The sequence below is a fragment of the Oncorhynchus gorbuscha genome, linkage group LG24 (assembly GCF_021184085.1).
Source record: "Oncorhynchus gorbuscha isolate QuinsamMale2020 ecotype Even-year linkage group LG24, OgorEven_v1.0, whole genome shotgun sequence".
Taxonomy (NCBI): domain Eukaryota; kingdom Metazoa; phylum Chordata; class Actinopteri; order Salmoniformes; family Salmonidae; genus Oncorhynchus; species Oncorhynchus gorbuscha.
In genome coordinates this window covers 15,984,745-16,011,137 of record NC_060196.1, presented here as the reverse complement: position 1 = coordinate 16,011,137, position 26,393 = coordinate 15,984,745, and the positions used below count along the sequence as shown (strand labels likewise).

The 26,393-nt window shown below is 44.8% G+C and overlaps 1 protein-coding gene across 5 annotated transcripts in view; it reads right to left on the bottom strand.

The window, feature by feature from the left end:
• Window positions 1–22,447, bottom strand: part of LOC124012847 (NLR family CARD domain-containing protein 3-like) — a 31,514-nt gene extending 9,067 nt beyond the window's left edge. For 4 of the 5 annotated variants that reach the window (XM_046326849.1, XM_046326850.1, XM_046326846.1 and 1 more), the window contains exons 1-5: window positions 22,103–22,446; window positions 1,649–1,963; window positions 1,274–1,555; window positions 1,033–1,153; window positions 460–524 (exon numbers count right to left, since the gene is read on the bottom strand). The gene's annotated coding sequence lies outside the window, so the exon portion shown is untranslated. Of the gene's footprint in view, window positions 1–459; window positions 525–1,032; window positions 1,154–1,273; window positions 1,556–1,648; window positions 1,964–22,102 lie in introns of all 5 variants that reach the window. The other variant, XM_046326847.1, reaches the window with a different exon arrangement.
• Window positions 22,448–26,393: the final 3,946 nt, after the last annotated feature.

Below are 26,393 nucleotides of genomic sequence, written 5' to 3'. Positions count from 1 at the left end.
CAGAGTCAACGTGCAGGGGCACTGGTTAGTTGAGGTAATTGAGGTATTATGTACATGTAGGTAGAGTTAAAGAGACTATGCATAGAAAATAAACATAGAGTATCAGCTGTGTAAAAGTGTGTTGGGTTGGTGTGTGGGGGGGGGGTATGCAAATAGTCTGGGTAGCCATTTGATTAGCTGTTCAGAAGTCTCATGGCTTGGGGGTAGAAGCTGTTTAGAAGTCTTTTGGACCTAGAACTGGCACTCCAGTATGTGCTGTGTGGCTTCTCATTGTGCAACCAAACCATATCATATGGGCAAAACTGGTTCCAATGACATCAGGCCTGGTACCAAACTCAGGTGGTCTGTGAAACTCAAGATCACATTAACTCACTGACACAGAGCTAAAGCCTACAGTTGTAGACATGAGGGCTGATAAAGCTGCTGTATTGTCAATCAGCCTGTAGATTTTTTACTAACCTGATTATCTCTGCTAGGATTTATCGATGCATAATTAATGTCAACTTGCACTCTTTCGGATGAATCTGTGAAAACAAATAAAGGAAATATGGGCCGAAGGTGAGATGTGAATAACTGACAGAGGCATACAAACGATCAGCCCCCTGGACAGGTTCTGTAAACACTCAGGACTCATTTGTTACTATGCGTACTGGTCTCTGAGGTGTCAGATAAGCCAAGCTATTCTAGTAATCATTATCTGAGAGAGAGAGAGCGTTGTGTGTGTGTGTGTGTGTGTGTGTGTGTGTGTGTGTGTGTGTGTGTGTGTGTGTGTGTGTGTGTGTGTGTGTGTGTGTGTGTGACTTCTGCTTTTTCAACATTTAGAGAACTTATCTGGGATAATGACACTGTTTGAGAACAGCAGAGGAAGTGTGAAAAATATGACACTTTATTTGACCTGCATCCTGTGTTCAAGTAAACATTTCCCTCCTTTTCCAAAAAACTACCCTTGATTGTTAAAAAAAGAAGAAAAAAAAGAAGGCTAATCATGTTTTGCCTCTGGGGAGTGACCTCACACCTCTAAAAGATAAATACCTGCCTTGTGAGTGTCCATTTCTACTCTTCTTTCGATAGATTGCAATTCCAACCAGCCCTGAGGCAACCAAGACGCATATTACAGCAATAATAAGCACACCCCGAGTCCTCTCGCCACTGTCTGAAATAAAACACAAGGAAATTATTTTTGTAAAATACGTTTTGAATGAGCTCAAGTACACTTCACTTTCACTTGGTAATTGCTATTTTCTGGATGGAATTAATTCAAAATGTCTCTTACCTGCATCATTAGCATGACCATGTTCACTGCAACATTTTGGGACAAGAACGGTCTCATTGCTGACAGGGTTGGAAGCCACACAGCTGTAGGTGGAGTTGTAGTTCTTTCCCTCTACCTCCAAATGGAGAGAGAGATCAGTGATGAGATCAGGACTGCTGGTCTGGTTTAGTATTTCCTCTCCCCTGTACAAGGTCAAGGTCACCTCTTTTTCATTGTCCACAGAACACACCACACTACAGGAGCTGCTGTCACACTCTGTCACCTGAGGTTTGGAAACAACATCTGGAAGAAAAAATACAAATACATTGAAATTGGAACCTATATTAAATGTGTTTGTGATATACAGAACACACACACACACACACACACACTTACTGTATACAGTGAGCTGAATTTTAGTTTTTTTCCCTTCATCTGTATTCTCAACAGTATAAACCCCAGCATCGTCTATCTGAAGGGCTGACAGAGTGAAGTATCTTGTAACATTGTTCAAGTGGAGGCGGTTTTCAAATCTCTTCTCAAGGGTGATTTTGCCTCGTTTACCAGGGTACACATTTGCAATGCTGCCAAGTTCTCCATAAAGTAAATTGCCAGACTTGATCACCCTCTCTTGAAAAGAGAAAGACTGTCCCACGATGCCTTTCACCTGCTGAATCTCAGACTGGACTGATTGCTGGGAAGCACAGAGAACTGTGGAAAGAGAGACTCCATTAACACAAGGACTGCAGTTGCACACTAAATCTCACAATACCTGGATATCATATTGTGATCTGATGTCAGTCTGCACTGAATATGACAATGACACTGAAGATGGCAATGACATTCAATCATTAGTTAATTTTTGCTGCATGTTTGCAATGTAGTCATCTGGAATGACACATCTGACTTGAGTGTCACAGTCCTTTATTTACTTATTTATTTTGTACTTTTCTCCCCAATTTTGTGGTATTCAATTGGTAGTTAGTGTCTTGTCTCATCGCCTCAACTCCCGTACGGACTCAGGAGAGCCGAAGGTCGAGAGCCGTGCGTCCCCTGAAACATGACTCAACCAAGCCACACTGCATCTTGACATAATGCCTGCTTAACCTGGAATCCAGCCACACCAATGTGTCGGAGGAAACACATACACCTGGCGATTGCGGCAGCGTGTATGCACCTGGCCTGCCACAGGAGTCAGTAGAACGCGATGGGACAAGGACAACCCTGTCGGCCAAACCCTAACCTAACCCGGACGACATGGGTCTCCTGGTCCCGGCTGTCTGCGACAGAGCCTGGACTCGAACCAGGATCTTTAGTGGCACAGCTTTGCAACTGCGATGCAGTGCCTTAGACCACTGCACCACTCAGGAGGCCCCCTCCCAGTCCTTCTTAGATATTTACAGGCCTAATGTGATGGTTGGGGTCAGGAAATAATTGTTAGGACTAGTATTTATATATTTTGTCAGAAATGTAGTTCACATGGAAATGCATTCTCTGAGTGAGGGAAGTTCTTCCCCAATTGACTGTTGTTTTTTCGCCAAAACAAAAGTCAAGGACATCACTGAAAAAGCACATGACTTTACAGAGATATTTCATTACCACCTAACATAATTTTCCACTACAGCTTCTTAAACAGCCTAGATTGCATCCTTTGAATTTCAGGGTCAGAGGAACATTGCAGCATGATAGATGACTAATTATAGGCGTTAGCCTACAGTATGTGTTATTTGTTGAAACAAGGTTTTGTGTTGACAATACAGAAACAGGGATCAGGGGCATGATGGTTGTCCTACTAGCAGTAGGAAAGAGGCAGGAATTCTGTACAAATGGACACTGTAGCCTGTAGAAAGTGTCTACAGCTGTAGCCTGTAGAAATGTTTCTGCTAAATTACTCAAATGTAATTATCTAGCTAGAAGTATTGTATATCAATAATCAGCGGTGGAAAAAGTATCCAATTGTCATACTTGAATAAAAGTAAAGTTACTATAATAAAAATGAAAAGTGAAAGTCACCCAGTAAAATACTACTTGAGTAAAAGTGTAAAAGTATTTGGTTTAAAATCTACTTTAGTATCGAAAGTAAATGTAATTGCTAAATTATACTAAGTATCAAACTAAGTATCAAAAGTAAAAGTATAAATCATTTCAAATTCCTTATATTAAACAAACCAGACCACATGATTTTCTTGTTTTTTTTATTTTACGGATAGCCTGTGGCACACTCCAACACTCAGACATCATTTACAAACAAAGCATTTATATTTAGTGAGTTACAGATCAGAGGCAGTACGGATGACCAGTCATGTTCTCTTGATAAGTGTATGATTTTTTTTTTGTCCTGCTAAGCATTCAAAATGTTATGAGTACTTTTGGGTGTCAGGGAAAATGTATGGAGAAAAGAGCATTTTCTTTTCTTTAGGAATGTAGTGGAGTAAAAGTAAAAGCTGTCAAAAATATAATTAGTAAAGTTAAGTACAGATACCCCAAAAACTCCTTAAGTAGTACTTTAAAATATTTTTACTTAAGTACTTCACACCACTGTCAATGATAGCACTTTTTAAATTAGGAAAATAAAAAAATGTGTAACTGCAAAAGATTTGAAGGTTTTAGGTATAGCCACAGGAAGTAGTTTGGGGGTGGGCGGGCTGCGAATCTTTTCGTAGATGGGGGGGTGAGATGTTTTTTTTGCCCGCGCTAGAGATGGCTATATCGGTCCGCTAATACAGGCCCAGTTTTACTCCACTGCTATTGTGAAGGAAAAAAAGCATACTCAGCACCCCTACTTCCCACAGCTATGGTTTTAGGTGTTGAGTAAGGTAGAACAAATGTTTCAGTGTCACATCCTCTGAGGAGACATAGTCTTAATGTAGGTGGCAGGTGGGCTCAATTAGGCCATTAGCTTAATAATCTGGTGCTTGGCTCATAGGCCTAACAGCATGTTATTGGGGTGTAACTACAGACTTTCCACATTGTTTTCACTTTCTCTAAGCAAATGAACACGGTATATGCCTAATATCTTTCTTGTGTTTATGTCTCACCCACACATACCAAAGTCCTGCTCATTTGGAATAAACATACTCCTCAGCGTCGCCATAGTGATTGTAACAGAGGATCGACAACACACAGACAGCGACTTGTGATGAGAAAAACAATTGTAAAAAAAACGTTGGCAACGGTTGAGGGGCAATTTCTGCAGCTGGCTACTGTAACAGTAGAACTCTAATAACAAAGCATTGGCTAACAAGCTAACAGTTGTTTACATGTTTCTATGGAGTTGCTAAGAGTTTCTAGCTACTGGGAAAGGGAGATACCTAGTCAGCTGTACAACTGAATGCATTCAACTGAATTATGTCTTCCACATTTAACCCAACCCCTCTGAATTAGAGAGAGGTGCAACAATGCCTTGCTCAGGGGCAAAATGACAGATTTTTACATTGTCAGCTCAGGGATTCAATCCAGCAACCTTTCGGTTACTGGCCTAACGCTCTAACCACTACGCTACCTGCCTACTGGCTACCTGCCTACTGGCTAACCAAGAGGACAAAGGACAGGATAATAGACAGGAGAACTAGTACCTAAACTTACACAAGCAAGAGAAAACAATTCAGACAGGTAAGTGAGGTAGGCGTCGTTTTCCATAAAAAAACATCTAGCTACATCTAGCCAAGTGCAAACCAGCTGTAACACATACTGCATCCAGCTGTAATAAACTAAGATGTATACATTTACTAACCCCAAACTCAGAAACCTTGCAATCCAATATGCAGAACCTATTGCCAGTGAAGCAGGGAGGAAAACAATCGAAACTAAGAGCACGCAGAGACCCAAAAAGCAGAATTTATACAACAAAAAAAAGAAAAGAAATCAAGGTGGATCTCCTCTTTTTCACTGAACGTCCAAATGCTTGGCATGCAGATATGCGCATGGCTATCAAACATCTTAAAATGCCTGGAAACAAGACCACGAGACAATTGTATGTGGACACAACCGCCGAAATGCAATATTGATGTAGATAATAACAGAACAGTAACGATCCAAGTCTCTGAGGCCAGTCTAGAGCGGTTTGACGAAGAGTTCGACAAAAACCTCTAGTGGACGATGAACTAAACACTGACAAACTGACTCCACTAACAACGCCTACAAATCCCAAAACCTGGGCTTCAAAATAGGAGGCCCACAGTACATCACTCCCTCCCTCACCTGTAGCGGCTGTGTGCACAAAAAAAAAATATATTATTCATAAAACAAATCCAGAACTGCCTCCCCTACTTGAAGTAGAGATGACTTAATTCGGGGAGAGCAAACAAGAATGTGACACTGTTCAGATGCTGATGGAAGAGTTGAGGCATTTCCAGGAGGAGAGCCGTGCTTCAATAGAACAGTTAAGACAGAAGTTAAGACAGAACACTTAACACGACACAGTCCAATGATGCCCTCCAATAGGAGCTGTGTGTGGTAAAGGTGGAGCTGCAGCAGAGAGAGAGAGAGACATCGATTACCTCCGTCAGCAGCAAATGACTACGCCACCAACAGAGCAGCCCCATACGCCTGAGCCCAGTGCATCCTTCAACCCATCTGCATCACGTCCCCACAGTCTCTTAGGGTCCACCCTGACCTGCCACAGCTTACCCTGACCTGCCAACCTCCCAGCCTGCCACATCATACCCTGCCTCGCCAACCTCCCAGCCTGCCACATCATACCCTGCCTCGCCAACCTCCCAGCAGTCTGAACATATTCAGCTGGACACACCTCCAGAGGACAGGATCCAGTTCAACCCAGGATACCTCCCAAAACTGCAGTTCTGATAGACTCTAATGGAAAGTATCTGGAAGATAGGAGACTATTTCCGAGACACCAGACATCTAAATGATGTTGGCCCACTACTGACAGTGCACTTCAACTGCTCTATCAAGTGAAGCAGGAAAAACCTGACATCCTTGTCATACATACTCAGACAAAGGACCTGAGCACAAAAGGACCTGAGCACAAAAGGACCTGAGCACAAAAGGACCTGAGCACAAAAGGAGAAAGAGTGGCTGAGGAAGTGAGAAAGGCGGCACGGACAAACATTATTATATCCATCCTTCTACCAAGGAAAGTTCTCCCATGGCAAATGATCCAAAATGTCAACAAACAAAAAAAAATCACCATGGAGTGCTCCTCACTACCATTTGTCAGCATCTCTCACCATCACACCCTGATATGTGAGCACCTGTACGACCATGTACACCTGGACCATGAGGGAGTCAGAATCTTTGCCCAAGGACCTGAAGGATGCCATGTTAGGCAGAGTTCCACAATTATACCAGCCCAGCAACAGAGTCCCCCCACCCCCACCTCCCCACAATCCAAGTAGAAAGAGAAGGCCAATCGCATCTCAATTGTGCCAGACACAGACATCACCAGCACCTAACAACATGTCCGAGCCAAGCGGCGCTAGACCCAGACCAGCTCTGCCTAGTGGTGCTAGAACCAACACAGCTCAGCCCAGCGGTGCCAGAACCAGCCCAGCTCAACTCAACAGTGACGGACACAGCTCAGCTCAGCCCAACACAACCCATCACAGCGCTGGACTGTACTCTAGGGGTAGGACAAATAGTGACCAACAGGAGGGTACACCAGACCATACATCAGCCTCATTGCCAGTCCACATATGCAGAGGCAGGCTCTGGTAAGAGACTTATAGACCATTCAGCCATCGGAGAGACAACCAGACCCGGGCCCGCCTCAGCACAGCTCAAGCAGACCCGGCCCATCACAGCACAACTCATCCAGACCTGGCCCACCTCAGCACTGCTCTATCAGACCCGGCCAGCCTCAGCACAGCTCAACCAGGCCCATCACAGCAGAGCACAACCAGACCCGGCACACCTCAACTCAGCCCAGCTCTACACATCACCGACCACTACCCTAGGCTCTGTAAAAACTCTGTTGAGGGTTTGTGCACCACAAGATGCAGTCCACACCATGTAGTATTCTCATCATCAGCCCTCAGATGCTGAGTTTGGAGCTTCACCAGCCATGCTGCCCTTCACACCAATTACCCCCCACTACCTCCCTCCAAGGTAAGTTTTGGTTACCCTCCCTATTCCCATCCCAAGCCTAGGAGCAGTCTGCCCCCAATAGCAGCCCCAACTCTGCAACAGGAGCCAAGCCAAGGCCTCTGGTGGTTAGAGCATTGGGCCAGTAACTGAAAGGTTGCTGGATCGAATCCCTGAGCTGACAAGGTAAAAATCTGTTGTTCTGCCCCTGAGCAAGGCAGTTAACCCACTGTTCCCCGGGCGCCGAAGATGTGGATGTCGATTAAGGCAGCCACTCCAGTCCCCTGCAGCAGCTCCACGTCTTCGGCAGGAGCTTTATCCAGGTGGACTGAGCTCTGCCAACACTGCTCTCCCAGTTCCCACCCCAACCCTTGCAGCCAACGACTTGAGAGAGGTCTGTCAATTGCTCAGTCTGCTCTGCTTTCACGTGGTTGGCCAGGGACCTTGGAAAAGTCTCTGGTCACTCAACAAATAGCTGCAGATGACCCTATGCCTGTTAGCTCTGGTGGGAATGAGCTGTATAACCCCTTTGACCCCTATAACCCCTACTATCTCTCATAGGGGGTTTGGGTTAATCCACCTAAATGTGCAAAGTATGATGATAGAATTGACATTTGGGTACAGTACTCATGTCCTGACATTCTGGTTCTCTTGGAAACATGATTAAATGGTTCTGTCTCTGATAAAGACATTGAAGTAAATTATTATCATATATTTAGATGTGACAGATTACAGAAAGAGGAAGGAGAGGGGCCATATATGTACTATCTAATTTCATTGCATCCCAATCTTTAAATATTTCTGTTCCCAAGATATTTGAGTTCCTGGTTGTAGATGTGTCCATAAACAATAGTATATGTATTGATTTTAATCTGACTCAATTGATCTCAAAACTCACATGGCTAAATGTGAAAACCACTTTTAACTCCTCATTGACTTAATTCTTACTAATAACCCCGATGAATATTTGTCTAGTGGAGTATTTGCATATGGTCTCAATGATCATTGTCCCATAGTATGTATTAGAGATACAAAACAGCAAAATACAATTCATCGTTTAATTGAGAAGGAACATTTTAAAAAGTTTTCCCCTCAAGGGTTTCTATTCTGATTTAGCCACAGTCTCCTGCATTCCTGACCCCGAGTTGGCTCTCCAAACTGTATTCTCCAGATGTATTTTTCTGGCAGATAAACACGCCCCTTTTAAACAAAGATAGCTCAGAAGAAAACCAAGCTCATTCCGATGAGAAAGCAGGCCTGGGGCAAAGCAAGGAAAACGGACTCTGTGGTGGACTTAGGGCTGGGCGATTTGGCCAAAATATAATATCACGGTATTTAAAATAAATTGGACGGTACTTTTGGTTTTTGAATAATAAAAGTTATACATTTGCTTTAAGAGTATTGATTGATCCTATGATGGAAACACATATATCCTAAATGATTTCAATGAGGTTTTTCTCCATTCTGATTGCTTTATAATGTTCAATTCAACCAAAACTAATTTCAGTACTTATCATTTCTGCATTTCCTGCACTCAATTGCAGTGGTGGTAAAAGTACCCAATTGTCATACTTTATTTACAGATAGCCAGGGGCACATTCCAACATCTGCACAAACTTCGAATTTGTGTTTCTTGAGTCTGCAAGATCAGAGGCAGTAGGGATGTTCTTTTGATAAGTGCGTGAATTTGACCATTTCCCTGTCCTGCTAAGCATTCAAAATGTAATGAGTACTTTTGAGTGTCATGGAAAATGTATGGAGTAAAAAGCAAAACAAATATATATATTTAGGAATGTAGTGAAGTAAAAGTAGTCAAAAATGGGGGGGCCTCCTGGGTTTTTGACCCAGCAGTGGTCCAAGGCACTGCGTCGCAGTGCTTACCAGAGACCATGGGTTCGAGCCCACAATTGGGCTCCCTGCGGGGTTTGGCCGGCAGGGAGTGCAGCTTGGTTGGGTTGTGTTTCGGAGGACGCATGGCTCTCGACCTTCGCCTCTCCCAAGTCCATACAGGAGTTGTAGAGATGAGAAAAGACAGTAACTACTAACAATTGGATACCACGAAAGTAGTACTTTTTAAAATAATTTTTACTTAATTACTTTAAGCCTCTGTTTACACAGGTGTTCAAAGTGCATATCAGACCGAACACCTAATGCTTCCTACACTCTAAAAAAATTATGCGTTGGATCACTATCACCAGCACTGCTGGGTTAAGTGAAGGACCCAACATGTTGGGTTACTTGATTTACCCCCAAAATGTGGTTTTGACCTAGCAGTGGGTAGCTTTTTACTGTTTTGCTGGATTATTCTTATTCATGTATTTTTGACCCAGCAGTGGGTTATTTCTTACTTTATTGCTAGGTTATTTTGTTTTACCTTCTCTCTATTACATAATCTGTTCATTTGTAAATGTACAAATATTTTTAACAGTAACAATCCATTTTACAACGTTACTACTGTACGCAGTCTGACATTCTTAAAATGACATATGGCCAATCATGACAAATTCTAGATAAAATACTGTAGCGGCTGTCTTGGGTGGAAGAAGGAGAGGACCAAAGCGCAGCGTGGTTAGTGTTCATATTTTTAATAAACAACTGAACACTTCAAAAATACAAAACAACAACTGAAACATGTCTATCTGGTGCAGCCACACAAAGACTGAAAATAACCACCCACAAAACAAAGGAAAACAGGCTACCTAAATATGGTTCTCAATCACAGACAACGATAGACAGCTGCCTCTGATTGAGAACCATATCAGGCCAAACACAGAAATAGAAAATATAGAAAAACTAACAGACTGCCCAACCCAACTCACGCTCTGACCATACTAAATAAAGACAAAACAAAGGAATAAAGGTCAGAACATGACAAATAAAAAATATATTTTTTAAGATATACATTTTAGCTATAAAATGCAGTCATGCAAAAGATAAACAATGATGATGAAAGCCAGGCGATTCTCCCCAGAGTCAGAACAAAGGATTTGGCATCTTGTTTTTTTGGTCACTTGACAGAGATATTCAGCCATATTGGTTCCAGCCTAGAATAGGATAGGATTATAAAACATTGAACTCCTCACACTCTTGCACAAGCCTGTGTGATGGATGCTAATCTGCACTGAGTTGAGTCCATCCACTTTGTGCATGGTTTACAGCAAGGGTGGGAAGAGTACTGAAATATCCTACTCAAGTAGAAGTACTGTTACTTCAATTAAATTTGAGTCACGTAAAAGTAAAACTACTTGTGTAAAAAAAATACTCAAGTAATAGTCAAAAGTAGCTCATTTAAAATGTAGAGTAAAAGTAATTGAGTTACTTTTAAAGCATAAACATTGACCTTGACAATTACCCAATGTTGCTAAGGTTATCTAAATGTTGTTACACATCTTGTTACAGATATTTCCATGCATTAAAATGAAAAAAAGAGGAAATTAATGTACAGTATGAACTAGGTTAATTTATTTAATGATCGGCAAAAAGGAACATCTGTATGTAAAATATATAATTAACATTTGAAAAGAAATTAAACATTTCAAGAAATTAATATCAGTGGTGGAAAGGCTACTGAAATATCTTAAGTAGAAGTACTGTTACTTTAATTACTGACTGAAAAATACTCAAAAGTACAAGTACTTGGAAAAGCTACTCAATTACAGTGACGAGATCATTTATAATTAGTTACTTCCCACCTCTGGTTTACAGTATTACATAGTTTTCAATATTACACATGTAAACTTACGCTACAATATGATTTTTGGGCCTCACAAATGCTTGGACGGGCAGTATTATTTCCAACTCGTTACACTGGTGGTTGGATGAACACTCTTAGGATCATGTCATATTTAGTATCTGGGGGACAAATGCATCACAAGGTTTTCGGGGACAGTCAAAATGGATAAACATTTGAGACACTACTTTCATTTCAATATGTGCACTCAGTACACTGGTGGTTGGAGAAGCACTCTCAGGGCCATGTCGTCTTTAGTATCTGGGAGACAAAGACAATGTTAGCTAACCCATTAAGTGGAGAGTCAAAATGGATACATGTGTGAACAATTGAGACACTCCTTTCATTTTAATATGTAGCTAGCTATAGCTACCTAAAGTAACTGTGTCTGCATCCAGATTGAGACTACCTAGCCAGCTAACTAATATAAACGATTAGGCAAAAAAAATCAGTCACTAAAAGCATGAGTTATATGCTTGCCAACTAGCTACAACCATGTTACATGAACTCCGAGACAGGGAATAGGCCTAGCTTAGTAAAATATATAGCTAGCTAGCTGGTCTAGCTAGTCAAACTGGGTGGGAAACCTGATGTTTGAGCTAACTTAACTAGAGGTCGACCGATTATGATTTTTCAACGTCGATATCGATACCGATTATTGGAGGACCAATAAAAGCAGATACCGATTAAATCTGAAGATTTTATTTATTTATTTATTTATTTGTAATAATGACAATTACAACAATCTGAATGAACACTTATTTTAACTTAATATAATACATCAATAAAATTAATGTAGCCTCAAATAAAAAATGAAATATGTTAAATTTGGTTTAAATAATGCAAAAACAAAGTGTTGGAGAATAAAGTAAAAGTGCAATATGTGCCATGTAAAAAAGCTAACGTTTAAGTTCCTTGCTCAGAACATGAGAACATATGAAAGCTGGTGGTTCCTTTTAACAGGAGTCATCAATATCCTCAGGTAAGAAGTTTTAGGTTGTAGTTATTATAGGAATTATAGGACCATCTCTTTATACCATTTGTATTTCATATATCTTTGACTATTGGATGTTCTTATAGGCACTTTATATTGCCAGTGTAACAGTATAGCTTATTTCCCTCTCCTTGCCCCTATCTGGGATCGAACCAGGAACACATAGACAACAGCCACCCTCGAAGCATTGTTACCCATCGCTCCACAAAAGCTGCGGCCCTTGCAGAGCAAGGGGAACAACTACTTCAAGGTCTCAGAGCGAGTGACGTCACCGATTGAAATGCTGTTAGGGAGCACCCCGCTAACTAGCTAGCCATTTTACATAGTTTGCACCAGCCTAATCTCGGGTGTTGATAGGCTTGAAGTCATAAACAACTCAAGGCTTGGAGCACAGCAAAGAGCTGCTGGCAAACGCACGAATGTTCTGTTTGAATGAATGCTTATGAGCCTGCTGCTGCCTACCACCGCTCAGTCAGCAATATCAAATCCTAGATTTAATTATAACATAATAACACACAGAAATACAAGCCTTCGGTCATTAATATGGTCAAATCCGGAAATTATAATTTAGAAAACAAAACGTTTATTCTTTCAGTGAAATACGGAACTGTTCCGTATTTTATGTAACGGGTGGCATCCCTAAGTCAAAATATTGCTGTTACATTGTATAACCTTCAATGTTATGTCATAATTATGTACAATTCTGGGATATTAATTACGGTCTTTGTTAGGAATAAATGGTCTTCACACAGTTCGCAATGAGCCAGGCGACCCAAACTGATGCATATACCCTGGCTGCTTGCACGGAATGCAAGAGAAGTGACAATTTCCCTAGTTAAAAAAAAAATCTTGTTAGCAGGCAATATTAACTAAATATGCAGGTTTAAAAATACATACTTGTGTATTGATTTTAAAGAAAGGCATTGATGTTTATGGTTAGGTATACATTGGTGCAACGACAGTGCTTTTCACGAATGTGCTTGTTAAATCACCCGTTTGGCAAAGTAGGCTGTGATTAGATGAGAAATTAACAAACAGGACACGCTAGATAAACTAGTAATATCGTCAACCATGTGTGGTTAACTATTGAGTATGTTAAGATTGATTGTTTTTTTATAAGATAAGTTTAATGCTAGCTAGCAACTTACCTTGGCTTCTTGCTGCACTCGCGTAACAGGTAGTCAGCCTGCCACGTAGGCTCCTCATGGAGTGCAATGTAAGGCAGGTGGTTAGAGCGTTGGAGTAGTAACCGGAAGGTTGCAAGATCGAATCCCCGAGCTGACAAGGTAAAAATCTGTCGTTCTGCCCCTGAACAAGGCAGTTAACCCACCGTTCCTAGGCGGTCATTGAAAATAAGAATGTGTTCTTAACCGACTTGCCTAGTTAAATAAAAGGTTTAAAAAAATGTTTAAAAAAGGGCCACAAATCGGTGTCCAAAAATGCAGATGTTATGCAGGTGAAGGAGGACCCAAACGCGACTTAACAGAAACAGAGTTTATTAATGCTCAAAACCGAATAACTGAAATCCTCTAGATAGTAGAGGGGAAAACAACTGGAGAAGCGGCCACAGACTGCAGGTCGCTTCGGGTAGGCGCAGGCCGTAGTCAACTGAGACACCTGCTCACACGCAGCGTCTGAAGAAGGCACAAAACACGACAGGACAGGGTGATACACAATCACGGCAAAAAACACGACAGGACAGGGCGAAACGCAATTACAGCATGGAATACAAAACAAGGAACCGACGGAACAGGAACGGATCACAAAGGAATAAATAGGGAGTCTAATCAGGGGAAAGGATCGGGAACAGGTGTGGAAAGACTAAATGATGATTAGGGGAATAGGAACAGCTGGGAGCAGGAACGGAACGACAGAGAGAAGAGAGAGCGAGAGAGTGAGAGAGGGAGGGGGAGAGAGAAGGATAGAACCAAACAAGACCAGCAGAGGGAAACGAATAGCATGGGGAGCACAGGGACAAGACATGACAATGAATGACAAACATGACAGTACCCCCCCACTCACCGAGCGCCTCCTGGCGCACTCGAGGAGGAATCCTGGCGGCAACGGAGGAAATCATCGATGAGCGAACGGTCCAGCACGTCCCGAGACGGAACCCAACTCCTCTCCTCAGGACCGTAACCCTCCCAATCCACTAGGTATTGGTGACCCCGTCCCCGAAACGCATGTCCATAATTTTATGTACCTTGTAAATAGGTGCGCTCTCGACAAGGACGGGAGGGGGGAGGGAAGACGAACGGGGTGCGAAGAAAGGGCTTAACACAGGAGACATGGAAGACAGGATGGACGCGACGAAGATGTCGCGGAAGAAGCAGTCGCACAGCGACAGGATTGACGACCTGGGAGACACGGAACGGACCAATGAACCGCGGAGTCAACTTACGAGAAGCTGTCGTAAGAGGAAGGTTGCGAGTGGAAAGCCACACTCTCTGGCCGCAACAATACCTTGGACTCTTAATCCTGCGTTTAAAACGGCAAAGTGCAGACCTCACCCTCCTCCAGGTGCGCTCACAACGTTGGACAAACGCTTGAGCGGAGGGAACGCTGGACTCGGCAAGCTGGGATGAGAACAGAGGAGGCTGGTAACCCAGACTACTCTGAAACGGAGATAACCCGGTAGCAGACGAAGGAAGCGAGTGAGCGTATTCTGCCCAGGGGAGCTGTTCTGCCCAAGACGCAGGGTTCCTGAAAGAAAGGCTGCGTAGTATGCGACCAATCGTCTGATTGGCCCTCTCTGCTTGACCGTTAGACTGGGGATGAAACCCGGAAGAGAGACTGACGGACGCACCAATCAAACGACAGAACTCCCTCCAAAACTGTGACGTGAATTGCGGACCTCTGTCTGAAACGGCGTCTAACGGGAGGCCATGAATTCTGAATACATTCTCAATAATGATTTGTGCCGTCTCCTTAGCGGAAGGAAGTTTAGCGAGGGAATGAAATGTGCCGCCTTAGAGAACCTATCGACAACCGTCAGAATCACAGTCTTCCCCGCAGACAAAGGCAGACCGGTAATGAAGTCTAAGGCAATGTGAGACCATGGTCGAGAAGGAATGGGGAGCGGTCTGAGACGACCGGCAGGAGGAGAGTTACCCGACTTAGTCTGCGCGCAGTCCGAACAGGCAGCCACGAAACGGCGCGTGTCACGCTCCTGAGTCGGCCACCAAAAGCGCTGGCGAATAGACGCAAGAGTGCCTCGAACACCGGGATGACCCGCTAACTTGGCAGAGTGAGCCCACTGAAGAACAGCCAGACGAGTGGAAACAGGAACGAAAAGGAGGTTACTAGGACAAGCGCGCGGCGACGCAGTGTGCGTGAGTGCTGCTTAACCTGTCTTTCAATTCCCCAGACTGTTAACCCGACAACACGCCCATAAGGAAGAATCCCCTCGGGATCAGTAGAAGCCACAGAAGAACTAAACAGACGGGATAAGGCATCAGGCTTGGTGTTCTTGCTACCCGGACGGTAAGAAATCACAAACTCGAAACGAGCGAAAAACAACGCCCAACGAGCAGACGGGCATTAAGTCGTTTGGCAGAACGGATGTACTCAAGGTTCTTATGGTCTGTCCAAACGACAAAAGGAACGGTTCCAACCACTGTCGCCATTCGCCTAGGGCTAAGCGGATGGCGAGCAGTTCACGGTTACCCACATCATAGTTGCGCTCAGATGGCGACAGGCGATGAGAAAAATAAGCGCAAGGATGAACCTTATCGTCAGACTGGGAGCGCTGGGATAGAATGGCTCCCACGCCTACCTCTGAAGCGTCAACCTCGACAATGAATTGTCTAGTGACGTCAGGAGTAACGAGGATAGGAGCGGACGTAAAACGTTCTCTTAGAAGATCAAAAGCTCCCTGGGCGGAACCGGACCACTTAAAACACGTCTTGACAGAAGTAAGAGCTGTGAGAGGGGCAGCAACTTGACCGAAATTACGAATGAAACGCCGATAGAAATTAGCGAAACCTAAGAAGCGCTGCAACTCGACACGTGACCTTGGAACGGGCCAATCACTGACAGCTTGGACCTTAGCGGAATCCATCTGAATGCCTTCAGCGGAAATAACGGAACCGAGAAAAGTAACGGAGGAGACATGAAAAGAGCACTTCTCAGCCTTTACGTAGAGACAATTCTCTAAAAGGCGCTGTAGAACACGTCGAACGTGCTGAACATGAATCTCGAGTGACGGAGAAAAAATCAGGATATCGTCAAGATAGACAAAAACAAAAATGTTCAGCATGTCTCTCAGAACATCATTAACTAATGCCTGAAAAACAGCTGGCGCATTGGCGAGACCGAACGGCAGAACCCGGTACTCAAAATGCCCTAACGGAGTATTAAACGCCGTTTTCCACTCGTCTCCCTCTCTGATGCGCACGAGATGGTAAGCGTTACGAAGGTCCAACTTAGTAAAGCACCTGGCTCCCTGCAGAATCTCGAAGGCTGATGACATAAGGGGAAGCGGATAACGATTCTTAACCGTTATGTCATTCAGCCCTCGATAATCCACGCAGGGCGCAGAGTACCGTCCTTCTTCTTAACAAAAAAGAACCCCGCCCCGGCCGGAGAGGAAGAAGGCACTATGGTACCGGCGTCAAGAGACACAGACAAATAATCCTCGAGAGCCTTACGTTCGGGAGCCGACAGAGAGTATAGTCTACCTCGAGGAGGAGTGGTCCCCGGAAGGAGATCAATACTACAATCATACGACCGGTGAGGAGGAAGGGAGTTGGCTCGGGACCGACTGAAGACCGTGCGCAGATCATGATATTCCTCCGGCACTCCTGTCAAATCGCCAGGTTCCTCCTGAGAAGTAGGGACAGAAGAAATGGGAGGGATGGCAGACATTAAACACTTCACATGACAAGAAACGTTCCAGGATAGGATAGAATTTCTAGACCAATTAATAGAAGGATTATGACATACAAGCCAGGGGTGACCCAAAACAACAGGTGTAAACGGTGAACGGAAAATCAAAAAAGACATAGTCTCACTGTGGTTACCAGATACTGTGAGAGTTAAAGGTAGTGTCTCAAATTTGATACTGGGAAGATGACTACCATCTAAGGCAAACATGGGCGTAGGCCTGTCTAACGGTCTGAAAGGAATGTTATGTTTCCGAGCCCATGCTTCGTCCATGAAACAACCCTCAGCCCCAGAGTCAATCAAAGCACTGCATGTAGCACCCGAACCGGTCCAGCGTAGATGGACCGACATAGTAGTACAAGATCTAGATGAAGGGACCTGAGTAGTAGCGCTCACCAGTAGCCCTCCGCTTACTGATGGGCTCTGGCCTCTTACTGGACATGAAATAACAAAATGTCCAGCAACTCCGCAATAGAGGCACAGGCGGTTGGTGATCCTCTGTTCCCTCTCCTTATTCGAGATGCGAATCCCTCCCAGCTGCATGGGCTCAGTCTCAAAGCCAGAGGGAGATGGTTGCGATGCGGAGCAGGGAAACACCGTTGATGCGAGCTCTCTTCCACGAGCCCGGTGACGAAGATCTACCCGTCGTTCTATGCGGATGGCGAGAGCAATCAAGGAGTCCACATCTGAAGGAACCTCCCGGGAGAGAATCTCATCCTTAACCACTGCGTGGAGTCCCTCCAGAAAACGAGCGAGCAGCGCCGGCTCGTTCCACTCACTAGAGGCAGCAAGAGTGCGAAACTCAATGGAATAATCCGTTATGGACCGTTCACCTTGGCATAAGGAAGCCAGGGCCCTAGAAGCCTCCTCACCAAAAACTGAACGGTCAAAAACCCGAATCATCTCCTCTTTAAAGTTCTGGAATCTGTTAGAGCAATCAGCCCTTGCCTCCCAGATAGCTGTGCCCCATTCTCGAGCCCGGCCAGTAAGGAGTGAAATGACAAAGCAACCCGAGCTCTCTCTCTAGAGTATGTGTGGGGTTGGAGAGAGAACACAATCTCACACTGCGTGAGAAAGGAGCGGCACTCAGTGGGCTGCCCGGAGTAGCAAGGTGGGTTATTAACCCTGGGTTCAGGAGGCTCGGCAGGCCAGGGAGTAACAGGTGGCACGAGACGTAGACTCTGGAACTGTCCAGAGAGGTCGGAAACCTGAGCGGCCAGGTTCTCCACGGCATGGCGAGCAGCAGACAATTCCTGCTCGTGTCTGCCGAGCATGGCTCCTTGGATCTCGACGACAGTGTAACGAGCGTCTGAAGTCGCTGGGTCCATTCTTTGGTCGGTTCCTTCTGTTATGCAGGTGAAGGAGGACCCAAACGCGACTTAACAGAAACAGAGTTTATTAATGCTCAAAACCGAATAACTGAAATCCTCTAGATAGTAGAGGGGAAAACAACTGGAGAAGCGGCCACAGACTGCAGGTCGCTTCGGGTAGGCGCAGGCCGTAGTCAACTGAGACACCTGCTCACACGCAGCGTCTGAAGAAGGCACAAAACACGACAGGACAGGGTGATACACAATCACGGCAAAAAACACGACAGGACAGGGCGAAACGCAATTACAGCATGGAATACAAAACAAGGAACCGACGGAACAGGAACGGATCACAAAGGAATAAATAGGGAGTCTAATCAGGGGAAAGGATCGGGAACAGGTGTGGAAAGACTAAATGATGATTAGGGGAATAGGAACAGCTGGGAGCAGGAACGGAACGACAGAGAGAAGAGAGAGCGAGAGAGTGAGAGAGGGAGGGGGAGAGAGAAGGATAGAACCAAACAAGACCAGCAGAGGGAAACGAATAGCATGGGGAGCACAGGGACAAGACATGACAATGAATGACAAACATGACAGCAGATTACTGATTGTTATGAAAACATGAGATCGGCCCTAATTAAATCAGTCGACCTCTAAACTTGACTACCTGACATGAAACAACGCACCACAAAGTAGAGTTAATGTTAGGCTTACAGAAGACAAGCTTTCTACAGGCACTGACATTGCTAGCCAGCCAAATGACAACAAAAAAAATACATTTTTGATACCACACACAGCACATAAAATAAATTGTTAGCTAGCCAGCTAAGTTAGAAAACGTTAACTAAGTAGTTAACTAGCCAGCTAATGTTTGAGCTAGCATGCATGGTATTGTTTGCTAGTTAGCTTGTATTATCTAAAATGTTCAGTGACTGAGATATGTAATTTTAATAGTTAAGTCTATTTAACCTGAATGGATAATTAGCGTTGTTAGCTAACTTTTTCTGACAGTTTTTGGTCAGCCATAACTAATTGCCCATTTATCCGTCAAAGTAATTCCATTATGAGCAGGCGGCACTGTCTGCTAGACTTGCTACAGCTGCATCAATACTCATTCAATAGCTTGCTGGATAACTTTGATATGGCTGGAGAATTAACCCACCCACTGGTCATATATCAATAACCCAGCATCTTTTAGAGTGTAGGTAGTTTATGAATTTTAGTACATTTTCTCAAAAGTGGGGTTACAAGTTTATCAACATTCAAAACAGAATTACTTTCACATTGTTCCTCACCTGCAAGTTGAAAAAAACATATTGACTCACACTACTTGTAGATAACCAATGACATCCTCCACTTTCATGTTGGAAACAGTCATACAGTAGGTCATACAGTAGGTCATACAGTAGGTCATACAGTAGGTCATACAGTAGGTCATACAGTAGGCTACACACTTTCAGGTTGTTGTTCTAGGCTGCCTGGCTAAAATGCTTGCTAGCTGGCCAAACTTCCTTTCATTGGCAATGATGTGTCAGACCAGCTAGTTTATGTTAGCCTATAGTAGGCCTATAGCATGTAAATATTGTCTGTCCTCGGTTGCAACACTCACTTCCGAGTTCCTGCCTCTGGAAGCAACGCCAACACAATAACTGTTCATTGGGAGCTTCATGGAATGGGTTTCCATGGCCGAGCAGCCACACAAAAGCCTAAGATCACCATGTGCAATGCGAAGCGTAGGCTGGATTAATGTACATTTTTCCATCAATGGACTCATTGGAGCAGTGGTAACGCGCTCTCTGGAGTGATGAATCACTCTTCACAATCTGTCAGCTCCACGGATGATTCTGAGTTTGGCAGATGCCAGGAGAATGCTACATTCCCGAATGCATAGTGCCAACTGTAAAGTTTGGTGGAGGAGGAATAATGGTTTGGGAATGTTTTTCATGGTTAGAGCTTGACCCTTTAGTTCCAGTGAAGAGAAATCTTAAACTACAGCATACAATGACTTTCTAGAGGATTCTGTACTCCTAACTTTGTGGCAAGAGTTTGGGGAAGGACTTTCCTGTTTCAGCATGACAATGCCCCCGTGCACAAAGTGAGGCCCATACAGAAATGGTTTGTCGAGATCGGTGTGGAAGCACAGAGCCTGCACAGAGCCCTGACCTCAACCCCATCAAACACCTTTAGGATGAATAGAAGCGCCGACTGCGAGCTAGGCCTAATTGCCCGACATCATTGCCCGACCTCACTAATGCTGGGAGTAAGTCCCAGTAGCAATGTAATGGAAAGCCTTCCCAGAGGAGGGTAGGCTGTTCTAGCAGCAAAGGGAGGATCAACTCCATATTAAATGCCCATGATTTTGGAATGAGATGTTTGACGAGCAGCTAACCACATACTTTTGGTCATGTAGTGTGGCTCTTGAACGTCTTCATTCTCAGTTAAGACATTCATGCGAGACACTTACACCCTAAAAAACACAGCTTTTTTGTCCCACACTATGACCAGAGGAACATCACATTTGTGGTGGGCTGACCAGTGATCAGACCATGACCTTTAAAAAAAAAAAAGTACATCGCCTGTTCCAATGACCTGCCTTTTGCTCTTCCATGTGTCAGACAGCCTCTGACCACATAATCACAGGAAACCACAAACATTTCCTGTTTAATGTCCCACTTGAATGTAGCTTAAATACCACTGAGTCTGAATATTATTTTTACCTAAGGACCTTTAGATAATGATATCCATGAAATAATGTCACGACTTCCACCGAAGTTGGTCCCTCTCCTTGTTTGGGCGGCGTTCGAAGTCACCGACCGTCGAGCCATCACTGATCCTTTTTTCATTTTCCATTGGTTTTGTCTTGTTTTGTATCACACCTGGTTTCAATCCCATCAATTACATGTTGTGCATTTAACCCTCTGTTTCCCCTCATGTCTTTGTCGGTGATTGTCTTTCGGAAGTGTTTGTGCACATTTGTTCAGGCGTTCGTAGGGTTATTTTTTACCCATGTTATTATTGTTATGTTTCCCAGTGGTTTTTGTTTAATAAACTGCGTCGTTGGAAACAGTTTCTCTCTTCTTTGTCTGACTTCTTCATTTTGGGGTTAAAGCCATGCCCATGGCTAAAGCCATGCCCATTGTCCTTCCCAAGTCACAACACCATAAAGTTGCATGATTTACTATCCCATCCATAGTCTTTAGTCTTTTCAGACATCAATCGGCAGGCACTGTGAGCTCTGTCAGTTGGCCAAAATTTGAATAGATTGCAAATTAGTTTCAAATGACAAGCTACAGTCTCAGAGAACTATAAAAGGTTGTCAGCCTGTTGTTTCTAAAAGATGATTAATCTCTCATGTAAATGATTCTATGAATCAAATTATTGGCATACTCTATAGTTGGTGTATAGACCACAAACTTTTATATCCTACAACTCTTTCTTCCCACGAAAGAGCTCTGTTTTTAGAAACTAGTCTCTGTCTGTATCTATCCCGTACTGTAAATATTTGTCTAATGCTCGGACAGGATACAGGAGGATAGAGAGAGGAATTTTTTAGTTATTTTGGAATGAGTCTTAGCGATAGGCTAAATGCCACTGTTTAAATGTGGCACAGTTTAAATGATTTAGCATTTACAAATTTGACCATATTTAATAAGGGGGATTATGGAAATTTCCATTCGGTCTGTGCTTAACGCACGATGGCTACTAGCCTCTTATCAGGATACACAACACACAACAAACATACAAAGATAGACCTAAATGTTTTTTCTTTCCAAAGTTACTAATTAATACATTGAACATTTAAAAAATATCATGTTTAGGCTACTTTTCTATCATCTCCCACTTACACTTTTAGTTCATGCAGCAAATCAGTAACAACAAAAGAAACATACCTTCAATGAGAAAATATAGCAGCATGAACGTCAGTCTGGCAAGCCTTCTCCATCTGAACAAATGGTTCATTGCTATTAATCTCGAGCTGTTCAGTGGTGCGCACTGTGAAGAACCTGAAAGATGTGATCTTGTCGTTGTACAGAGGAGAGGAGAGAATAGACTCAACCGGACCAGCAGTCCTCTGGGGGTTTATTAATTTAGCCAATTCTGTTGCACGTCTCTTAAACAGAAGCAAATGGCAATGGGAGGGACCCACCTGAATTTATCCAATAGAAACTCTCATTTTAGTTGCAGCTGTTTGGACTTGTCATGTTTGTCATTTATTATCATGTCTTGTCCCTGTGCTCCCCATTCTATTCGTTTCCCTCTGCTGGTCTTATTAGGTTCTTTCCCTCTTTCTATCCCTCTCTCTCCCCCTCCCTCTCTCACTCTCTCGCTCTCTCTTCTCTCTATCGTTCCGTTCCTGCTCCCAGCTGTTCCTATTCCCCTAATCATCATTTAGTCTTCCCACACCTGTTCCCGATCCTTTCCCCTGATTAGAGTCCCTATTTCTTCCTTTGTGTTCCGTTCCTGTCCTGTCGGTTCCTTGTTTAGAATTCACCGTGCTGTGATTGTGTATCGCCCTGTCCTGTCGTGTTTTTGCCTTCATCAGATGCTGCGTGTGAGCAGGTGTCTCTGTCAGCTACGGCCTGCGCCTACCCGGCGACCTGCAGTCTGTGGCCGCTTCTCCTGTTATTCCCCTCTACAGACTAGAGGATTTCTGTTATTCCCTGTTTGGACATTTCCTGTTAAGGATTCAGGATTTGTCGTTTTCTGTTTGGACTTGAATAAACTCTGTTTCTGTTAAGTCGCTTTTGGGTCCTCTTTCACCTGCATGACAGAAGGAACCGACTGAGGAATGGACCCAGCGACTTCAGACGCTCGTTACACTGCCGTCGAGATCCAAGGAGCCATGCTCGGCAGACACGAGCAGGAATTGTCTGCTGCTCGCCATGCCGTGGAGAACCTGGCCGCTCAGGTTTCCGACCTCTCTGGACAGTTCCAGAGTCTACGTCTCGTGCCACCTGTTACTTCCTGGCCTGCCGAGCCTCCAGAACCTAGGGTTAATAACCCACCTTGCTACTCCGGGCAGCCCACTGAGTGCCGCTCCTTTCTCACGCAGTGTGAGATTGTGTTCTCTCTCCAACCCAACACATACTCTAGAGAGAGAGCTCGGGTTGCTTACGTCATTTCACTCCTTACTGGCCGGGCTCGAGAATGGGGCACAGCTATCTGGGAGGCAAGGGCTGATTGCTCTAACAAGTTCCAGAACTTTAAAGAGGAGATGATTCGGGTTTTTGACCGTTCAGTTTTTGGTGGGGAGGCTTCTAGGGCCCTGGCTTCCTTATGCCAAGGTGAACGGTCCATAACGGATTATTCTATTGAGTTTCGCACTCTTGCTGCCTCTAGTGAGTGGAACGAGCCGGCGCTGCTCGCTCGTTTTCTGGAGGGACTCCACGCAGTGGTTAAGGATGAGATTCTCTCCCGGGAGGTTCCTTCAGATGTGGACTCTTTGATTGCTCTCGCCATCCGCATAGAACGACGGGTAGATCTTCGTCACCGGGCTCGTGGAAGAGAGCTCGCATCAACGGTGTTTCCCTGCTCCGCATCGCAACCATCTCCCTCCTCTGGCTCAGAGACTGAGCCCATGCAGCTGGGAGGGATTCGCATCTCGACTAAGGAGAGGGAACGGAGGATCACCAACCGCCTGTGCCTCTATTGCGGAGTTGCTGGACATTTTGTTAATTCATGTCCAGTAAAAGCCAGAGCTCATCTGTAAGCGGAGGGCTACAGGTGAGCGCAACTACTCAAGTCTCTCCATCAAAATCCTGTACTACTTTGTCGGTCCATCTACGCTGGACCGGTTCGGGTGCTACATGTAGTGCCTTGATAGACTCTGGGGCTGAGGGTTGTTTCATGGACGAAGCATGGGTTCGGAAACATGACATTCCTTTCAGAGAGTTAGAGAAGCCTACGCCCATGTTCGCCTTAGATGGTAGTCATCTTCCCAGTATCAGATTTGAGACACTACCTTTAACCCTCACAGTATCTGGTAACCACAGTGAGACTATTTCTTTTTTGATTTTTCGTTCACCGTTTACACCTGTTGTTTTGGGTCATCCCTGGCTAGTATGTCATAATCCTTCTATTAATTGGTCTAGTAATTCTATCCTATCCTGGAACGTTTCTTGTCATGTGAAGTGTTTAATGTCTGCCATCCCTCCCGTTTCTTCTGTCCCTACTTCTCAGGAGGAACCTGGCGATTTGACAGGAGTGCCGGAGGAATATCATGATCTGCGCACGGTCTTCAGTCGGTCCCGAGCCAACTCCCTTCCTCCTCACCGGTCGTATGATTGTAGTATTGATCTCCTTCCGGGGACCACTCCTCCTCGAGGTAGACTATACTCTCTGTCGGCTCCCGAACGTAAGGCTCTCGAGGATTATTTGTCTGTGTCTCTTGACGCCGGTACCATAGTGCCTTCTTCCTCTCCGGCCGGGGCGGGGTTCTTTTTGTTAAGAAGAAGGACGGTACTCTGCGCCCCTGCGTGGATTATCGAGGGCTGAATGACATAACGGTTAAGAATCGTTATCCGCTTCCCCTTATGTCATCAGCCTTCGAGATTCTGCAGGGAGCCAGGTGCTTTACTAAGTTGGACCTTCGTAACGCTTACCATCTCGTGCGCATCAGAGAGGGGGACGAGTGGAAAACGGCGTTTAACACTCCGTTAGGGCATTTTGAGTACCGGGTTCTGCCGTTCGGTCTCGCCAATGCGCCAGCTGTTTTTCAGGCATTAGTTAATGATGTTCTGAGAGACATGCTGAACATCTTTGTTTTTGTCTATCTTGACGATATCCTGATTTTTTCTCCGTCACTCGAGATTCATGTTCAGCACGTTCGACGTGTTCTACAGCGCCTTTTAGAGAATTGTCTCTACGTAAAGGCTGAGAAGTGCTCTTTTCATGTCTCCTCCGTTACTTTTCTCGGTTCCGTTATTTCCGCTGAAGGCATTCAGATGGATTCCGCTAAGGTCCAAGCTGTCAGTGATTGGCCCGTTCCAAGGTCACGTGTCGAGTTGCAGCGCTTTTTAGGTTTCGCTAATTTCTATCGGCGTTTCATTCGTAATTTCGGTCAAGTTGCTGCCCCTCTCACAGCTCTTACTTCTGTCAAGACGTGTTTTAAGTGGTCCGGTTCCGCCCAGGGAGCTTTTGATCTTCTAAAAGAACGTTTTACGTCCGCTCCTATCCTCGTTACTCCTGACGTCACTAGACAATTCATTGTCGAGGTTGACGCTTCAGAGGTAGGCGTGGGAGCCATTCTATCCCAGCGCTTCCAGTTTGACGATAAGGTTCATCCTTGCGCTTATTTTTCTCATCGCCTGTCGCCATCTGAGCGCAACTATGATGTGGGTAACCGTGAACTGCTCGCCATCCGCTTAGCCCTAGGCGAATGGCGACAGTGGTTGGAGGGGGCGACCGTTCCTTTTGTCGTTTGGACAGACCATAAGAACCTTGAGTACATCCGTTCTGCCAAACGACTTAATGCCCGTCAAGCTCGTTGGGCGTTGTTTTTCGCTCGTTTCGAGTTTGTGATTTCTTACCGTCCGGGTAGCAAGAACACCAAACCTGATGCCTTATCCCGTCTGTTTAGTTCTTCTGTGGCTTCTACTGATCCCGAGGGGATTCTTCCTTATGGGCGTGTTGTCGGGTTAACAGTCTGGGGAATTGAAAGACAGGTTAAGCAAGCACTCACGCACACTGCGTCGCCGCCGCGCGCTTGTCCTAGTAACCTCCTTTTCGTTCCTGTTTCCACTCGTCTGGCTGTTCTCCAGTGGGCTCACTCTGCCAAGTTAGCTGGTCATCCCGGTGTTCGAGGCACTCTTGCGTCTATTCGCCAGCGCTTTTGGTGGCCGACTCAGGAGCGTGACACGCGCCGTTTCGTGGCTGCTTGTTCGGACTGCGCGCAGACTAAGTCGGGTAACTCTCCTCCTGCCGGTCGTCTCAGACCGCTCCCCATTCCTTCTCGACCATGGTCTCACATCGCCTTAGACTTCATTACCGGTCTGCCTTTGTCTGCGGGGAAGACTGTGATTCTTACGGTTGTCGATAGGTTCTCTAAGGCGGCACATTTCATTCCCCTCGCTAAACTTCCTTCCGCTAAGGAGACGGCACAAATCATTATTGAGAATGTATTCAGAATTCATGGCCTCCTGTTAGACGCCGTTTCAGACAGAGGCCCGCAATTCACGTCAC